The sequence below is a fragment of the Pteropus alecto genome, unplaced genomic scaffold (genome assembly GCF_000325575.1).
Source record: "Pteropus alecto unplaced genomic scaffold, ASM32557v1 scaffold42, whole genome shotgun sequence".
Lineage (NCBI taxonomy): Eukaryota > Metazoa > Chordata > Mammalia > Chiroptera > Pteropodidae > Pteropus > Pteropus alecto.
This window is the reverse complement of record NW_006434825.1, coordinates 10,703,842-10,711,642: the sequence shown is the minus strand read 5'-3', so window position 1 is coordinate 10,711,642 and position 7,801 is coordinate 10,703,842. Positions and strand designations below refer to the sequence as shown.

The window sequence follows — 7,801 nt, the reverse complement described above, 5'->3', positions numbered from 1 at the left end:
GAACCACCGATCTATACTGTCCGTGATGGCAAATCCAGGACAGTCTCTACTCTGCATCCTGGGACTACATGTGGCGTCGCATTCAGCGATCGATGCTGTTCAGTCCAGAACTACTCTCGCCGTCAAATCCAGGAGCTCTAGCTTGTCCGGTTCGAGCTTGTCCCTATCGGTCAACTGAGTTCTACATGGGATTCCTCACCCTGCTCCATCTGGGGTGATCTACACCAGAAGTCAGGAATTACTGCCTCAAGAACAGAACTAGATTTGGAGTTTGGTTTTATATGGCTTACAAAATGGTTAAGCATTTTTGAGTTAATTGCCAGCATTTTAAAATCAGGAAATTTTCTACGGCCATGCCACCCTGAACAAGCCCAATCCTGTCTGATCTCAGAAGCGAAGCAGGGTCGGGCCTGGTTAGTACTTGGATGGGAGACCACCTAGGAAGACCAGGTGCTGTGGGTGTAAAAAATAAAAAAATAAGGGATTGTAAGCTGACAAGGTCCTTGCAATCTGTGAGGTCAGCCAAGGGTTGCCTCGCCTAAAAAAAAAAAATAAATAAATAAAAATAAAAAAATAAAATCAGGAAATTTCACATAAAAATCTGGATTTCTGCTTGGAAAGCTCTGCCTCGCTGAGGCTCTGTTCCCATGAACAACTCTCAGTTGGAACTGAGTCCTAATTGCTACCCTAAGTCAGGGCATGTGCTCTCTCCACTGTGTGTGCACGATGTCCCCCCTCAACTCATGTCACATAATAGTGATACCTGCCTGAGCCCTCTAGGAATTTGAGTCTGTGACCGCAGGTCACACAAGTCTGCACAGCCATCAGTCCAGTCTGGTCTAGGAGTGAGCTCTCAAGCCTGCGCATTAGAATCAGCCATTCAGCTTCTGAAATATAGGGGTTTGCAGGCCCATGTCAGACTTCGTGAAGTATGCGGGGGTGGGAGAGAGGATGATGGGTGTTTTTAAAAAGTTTCACAGTTGAGTCTGGTGCTACCTTGATTTACATGTAATTGATATTAAAAATGTGATGACATTTGTCTGGATGGACCACCCACGTAGATTGTCCATAGTAGAGCTGGCTCTCTGGAGTGATCTTGGGTCTCCAGCTGGGCTTTGCGGCTGCTCATAGGCTCCTGGCGTCGTTGTCCAGCAAGGCAGCCTCTGAGCTTGGACATTGCTTTGCTGACCCAGACAACTACAGAGGCCATAGTCTGTGGATTGAATTGGGCAAACAGTTGCCTGCCCTGAGCGTGGCCTGTCCCTGAATCCAGCTCTGGTCTGCACAGTCTGTATTCTTCGAGGGCCCATGGACCAGGAGGCTGATTCGGATCTTCACCGTGGTGGATATTGGGGTGCTTGTCCCAGGCCCCTCCTTCAGGGCTCACACACCCATCAGTCAGCTGCTGAATATATCAGTTCATGGCTGTATCACTCACTGGGAATTGCCCTCTGCTGGTGGGAACTTTCTCATGCAACATTATGCTCCTGCTAGATAAAAGTCTGTGGCCACTGATATGTGTGATGTCAAGGTCTGCCTCCTTGTCTCAATTTGGGGGCTTCCCAGCTCCAGAGCTCCTGTAGGGTTGGCTGAGGCCTCCATTGCTGTTGCATTGCAATCAGCTTTCCCCTCCGCTCAGCCCAACCTCGCCTTCCTCTTTTTCTTACAGGTATACTTCCCAGGGACTCTCCCTAATATAATCTTCCTGTGAACAAATATCCATCTCAGAGTTTGTTTCCAGGAAACCCACTGTAAGACAGCCATCTTCTTGACAGTTCTTTGCTAAGACCTGACATCTTTTTAGTACCAACAGAATCATCCTAGAACATCTGGGTCTTTTTATGGCTGAAAATTCCATTGAGAAATGGGCTCTCCAGCTGTGGCTCATGGCTGAGCACCTGCCATTTGCTGAGCAAGTCCTTGGCTCATTCGGATACTGTTGTGGCCACGTCAGATGTTGATATAAAACAAGGGGAGGCAGTGAGAAGTACATTCCATTTAAATAATCAAACGAAATCCAAATGCCTGTACACCACAGCTGTTCAGGAGGAAACTGCTCCAGCTCTTTGGTTTACTGCAACGGTGGGCCTTCTCTCTTTTCCAAACCTGTGTTTGTCTTCTGGCTTTCAACTGGATGTGCAAAATCTAGGTTGCTGCCTTCTGGTTGACCAGCCCAAACTGGAAAGACGTGCCTTGTGGCCGGCTGAGCCCTTTACGTTATCCCTCACACCAACCACCTGAGTTCTGTTTCCAAAAACCATGTCTGGCGTGGCTAGTCCTCTGCTCAACAGATCCTGTGGATGCCCTCTCATCTTCAGAATGACATTCAAGTTCTTTGATCTCAGATCCTCGGCCAGCCATGACCAGGTCCCTGTATGATTTCTCAGTTTCTTCTCAAGCCATTTCTTCTCAAGCATTGCAAGATCCAGCCAAACCAAATTACCTAAACTTTTCTTGAAAACTCCCTCCTGGTTTGTATATAGGCGTCAGTGGATGTGCTGTTTCCTCTACCTAGAAATCTCTCTGTACTTTGTGTGATTGGAGAACTTCTACTCATCTGTCAAAACCCTCTTTGAATGTCACCTCCTCCAGGAAGTCCGCCCTCACTGTCGGTCCAGACAGAATTAATATCTATACTCTCCGGGCTTCCACTGTATCGAAAGCCCTTTCTTAGAAAAGCACTAGTCTCATGCCCTTGATGTCTGCTTTTTGATGGGGGACGATGGACACTTGTCCAAGTTGACCAGTGGTAAGAGGCAGGGTCTGCATGGCCTGTTTTTTATCCTTTGACTTGGAGAGTAGGTCTCATATTCCAATGAAGAGAGACATTCCCTTTAAAAGCCGGGCATTTGGAAGCTTTAAATGAAAAACTTACATCCCGCCCCAGGTGCCTGTGCCTGTGAGCTGTCTCAGGTGTCTATTTCCCTCTGGCCTACATTCTGCTCTTCTGTTTGTCCCAGATGTTTTTGCTCTGGGACAGTGTTGAATTACAGCAGTAGAAGGCATTTAGAGATCTCATGTTAAAATAGAATTTGAACAATTCAGGAAGAAAGGCCCACATCTCACCTTTCCCCCAGCCTTTGTCAGAGAGCTTCAGGGCAGTGAGGTCTAGAGCTGTCCCAAATCTTTATTTCTCTCCTTCGCAGGGAGTTGAGTGGAGCCCCTAGCCTGGAAGCAGGCAGTCTGATCACGTTTCTGCCACCTCACTCCAAGCTCTTCCCCAAAGTCTCTGATCTAAGGCAAATTTGAACCCAGACACTGCTTGACCCCCCCGAGCATGGAGGACATCCTGTGGCCACTATATCTCCTAACTTTTTATTTAACAAGCACCTATATAATGCTTACTATCTGCCAGTACTTTTCTGAGCACTTCACATAGCATCACATCTTGTTCTCGCTAGGGAAGCAGATCTGAGTGCAGGATGTTCATGAAGGAGGAGGGATTTCCTGGGACACCTAGGGAAGAAAGAGGTAGAAAGCAAGGTTGGGCTGAGGGTCAGCCAGCCCCATAGGAAGCTCTGGAGCTGGGATGGTCTTCTAGTTGCCCGACTGGGCACCAGGGCACCAGGCCTTTGTACTCCCACATCAATCAGTCATTAACACAGGCTGCCCCTGGGAGGACTTGTGACCTTGGCCAAGGCAGATTTCTGTAGCCGAGGCAATCTCCCCAAGAGGGCTGGCAACAGGCCCAGCTGTTGGGGGAATAAGACTTTCTGAAGTGAGAGGCGCCCCACCGCACCCGGAACTCATATACTATCTCATTTAGTTTTCACAATCTAGTAAAATTAATATTATTATTGTCGCTATTTTCCAAATGAGGAAACTGAGGCTCAGAGAAGTTAGCATACTTTGCCCAGCGCCGTGTGGCTTATGCAGGGCAGAGCTGGGACTCCAGCCCCGGGCTTTGTCTTACTTCAGTTGCCCCCAAACCGTCTCAAGGTCAGGAGTTCTGAAAGGGGCCCTGGGAGTGCTTCCCAGTCGCTATGTGGAATTAAAAATTATAAACTCTAAACACTTTCAAATCAGACTTGATTAAAACTAAGTCGAGGCCAGAGGCAAGCTTCAGCAGCAGGTGCTTTGAGAGGGAGCAAGCACTTCTGAGAATACAAAACCCAGGATGAACCATTAGCCTTTGTTTAGATAAAAGAGAGAAATGCAGCAAATATTTACATACCAGTTACCGTGAAATTCAAGTTAAATCCGTATTTATTTTGTATCTTGTCATCATAAAGTTGATTTTCGGTCCAAGTGTATTTCCTAAGGGGACAAGGAGCAATCCTGAAATATTGAAAGGTTTATTTTAATAGTTCCAAGGACTGTAGACTTTTATATTTGAGACGATGAATATTTGTTATAGGAAACCAAATTTGTTAGCATGTTTGTAGAAAATGGTTTGTTCACTTAAAGTTGTAATCTACAATTTTTATAAGAGCTTGACTTTATTCACCAACTCTGAAAATGAGCCCATATAGATCTCACAGATGTAGCTCTAATGAACCCAATCCACAAAAAAACTGTCTTCAGTCTCAATTAGGAATACAAATAAAGCCATTCATCCTTCTAGAAAGACTATTTTGCAAGACAAATACATATATGACTGTCAACTGAAAACTTTAAAACATTGTATAGGACTGTAACAGAAAACTTTAAAACCCAGGGCAGAGCCTTGATTTTTCCACAAAAAACTGTTGCAGGCCCTCTGGAATGGGGGTCATCTTTCTGACTGGTGACCTGCTCAGCCGTGAACCGCAGTGCCAGGTTCAACCCCAGCATCTTCGTCAATTGTATTCTTAAGGTGGTTCGGCCTTGGGGTCATAGGGGTTGAACTATGTCCCTGTGCCCCCTAAAAGGAGAGAGATTGGTTTCTTAACCCTCAGCACCCCAGAATGTGACTTTATTTGGAGATCAAGTTTTTGCAGAGGTTGTCAATTTAAAATGAGTTCGTTAGGGTGGGTCCCAATCCCACATGACTGGTGTCCTTGTGAAAAGAGGAAATTCAGACAGGCAGACATGCATCATGGGAAGTCCATGTGACGTGACAAGGGAGAGAGGATGGCCATCCGCCAGCCTTCAGAAGGAACCAACCCTGTCCACACCTTGATTTCAGACTTCTGGTCTCCAGAACTGTGAGGCATACCTTTCTATTGTTTTAAGCCTCACAGTCTGTGGTACTTCGGTATGGCACCCCCAGCAAACTAATATTTTATCAGAGCTTTCCTGATTTCCCTCATTTTAGTGAGAGTTTTGGTAAGCCGCCTCATTCTTCTCATCCTGTCTGCACTGCCACAAAGGGGCAGAAGTCACTTCCTGATTCAGGTCCAAGCTGTCACAATACTTTCCAGAAAGCCATTCGATACCCCTTTTCCCCTTGCTGTCTCGTGTAGTTCGGTGGTGCCTCCACCACTCAGGCTGTGATCGCTGCAGGCGGCCCTGTGCTGTTCATGGCTCTCCTCCTGCCACTCCTCCCGCCTCTCCCCCCTCCCCTTCCTGCTCCCCCGAACCTGCCAGCTTTACCGCCCCAATGTCTGCCTCCTGTAGGAAGGTTGGTGCCAGGACCTGTTGGGCTGAGCCTCATTCCCTTTCTGGGTTCTTGGTCCTTCTTTGGTGTGATTTGTTAAATGGGAACTGGAACCAGGTTAAGAATAGCAAATCTGGTTATTGTGAAAAGAAATTTATTTTCCACTGATGAGCCAGGGAAATGTAACTATTAGCTGTGGGTGCAATTGTGAAGATGGGCATTGTGAGGGGGAGCACTCGTGTGCATAAATCTATGAATTCAAGCCCATAGCTTCTGTTGTCAAGTTGTGGGTTGGTGTGTGCCAGTTCCTACATCTACGGAAGGTGTGGTTGTACCTAAGTGTGGATCTGTGTGTGCACACAAATAGGTGGGACTGAGTACATGAGTGTGCACACGGGTTTGGGTACATGGCCTGTGGCACTGAGTCTGTAGGAGGCAAAGGGAAGTTGCTGAATGGGACTGGTCTTGACGTGAGACCCCAGAGATACACTGAGGGGTGGACACCCAGCTCCTCTGCCACGTGCTGCGCATGTCAGTTGGCTGCCCAGTCTATGTTTAAAGGCAGATGTGCCAACTTCCTCAGTCCCCTCTGTGGGCTGCGTCTGTCCTGCTTGCCTGCTCTCAGGCACATTGTCTCCGCTGAGGGCTCGGAAGCACAGGCAGCATCCCCCTTCCTGCAAAGGCCCCCTCCGCCCTGCACACTCCATTCGAAGAGGTGGGGACACCCCAGCCTCATTCATGCCACCCAGCTCCTACCAGAGGCCCAGGCCACACCCTCCTGTCACCTGAGCCTATTCTGGACATGGCCCAAGAATGGCCCTTAGCTTGAGCATTACCTGGCCACTCTGATAATTGCCCTTGAGTTTACTTTAGCAAAGCAATGTGCTGGGTACCACTCTGGGAACCTCCCTGCCTCGCCCTTCCAGTTCTGAGAGAGGATGCCTGCGCTCTGCTTAGTAAGCCCTCTGTCAAGGCCGTCCATGCAGATGGAGGTCAGCGAGGTCACTCCACCTTGCTTCCTAGCTCTCGGATCTTCATTTTGGGCCTGAGGCTCTGCTCTCCCTGCTGGCTTCAGTCCTACTTTCTCGGCAGGTGAGACACTCCCACCCTCAGGCCACGGCACCCATGGGCAGGTTTTAGTCAACTTGTATCACTTGCCTCACTGAGAAGTATCAGTCTTCCAGGATAGGGAGCCAGGCCTGTCCCCTCTGCTGCCTGCCAGTCCCCAGTCCTCAAAGGGCCCTGACGGGGAGACCTAGGCAGGTGACAGCCTAATGGGTATGGCACAATGACCCTGTCCAGGCCGCTTCGAGGGCCACATGGGACTGAGGAGTTCTGGGTGCATTTTCTAGAACAGGCAGTGGAGTGGGAAAGGTATAGGAGCAAGGGCCGGGGCTCAGGGACGCTCCACTGGGGCAGAGTGACAGGTCTAAGGTGCTAATGGTCTTGCGGGCGGGACAGGTGATGCCCTCTCCAACCACACACTCAGGTCCCAGGCAGGTGTGTGCCTGGAGCACTCTTTATTCTGCATGGCCTCTGGTCATTTGAGACCCAGCAGCCACTTTGCCCTACCTTCCAGTTCCTTCATCTTTGTCTGTCCTGAGTGCCCATCACAGATCTGGACATAAAGCAGGAGCTGAATATCTGTTCCTTCCCTGCTTCCCTCCCAGCCTCATCTTTTGTCATTTTCAAGTGCCTTTGGACACTAACATTTTGTTTATAAATGTTTTTTTTATACATTTTTTATACACTTTTTTCTCCCCATTATTTCCCCCTCTTTTAAAATAATTTGCTTTCCAGAGGGCAGAACCAGGAGCCAGGTTGTGGGACTTTGGGAAAGACCATATGACTCGGGTATAAGGTTAGATACAGGATGCTCTGTCACAGTCCAATTTCAGATAAATACTTTTTAAGTATTACAATAGATGAAATGTTTGTGTCCCCACAGAATTCATCTGTTGAAACCTGATCCCCAATGTGATGGCATTAGGAGGTGGGGCCTCTGGGAGGTGGTTTGGTCACGAGGGTAGAGCCCTCATGAATGGCATTAGCGCCCTTATAAAAGGGACCCCAGAGATCTCCTTCTCCCCTCCCATCATGCGAGGACATAAGAGCCATTTTTGAACCAGGTAGTAGGCTCTAACCAGACCCTGAACCTGCCGGCACCTTGGTCTGGGACTTCCCAGCCTCCAGAACAATGAGAAATAAATATTTGTTGTTTAAGCCACTCAGTCTGTGGTTTTCTGCTATGACAGCCTGAGCAGACTAAGACAGAAATAAGCA

At 48.3% G+C, this 7,801-nt stretch overlaps 1 pseudogene; it reads left to right on the top strand.

Annotated features, from left to right (window-relative positions):
• The first annotated feature begins 343 nt into the window (after positions 1-343).
• On the top strand, positions 344-462 carry LOC112478180 (annotated as a pseudogene).
• The last annotated feature ends 7,339 nt before the right edge of the window (positions 463-7,801 follow it).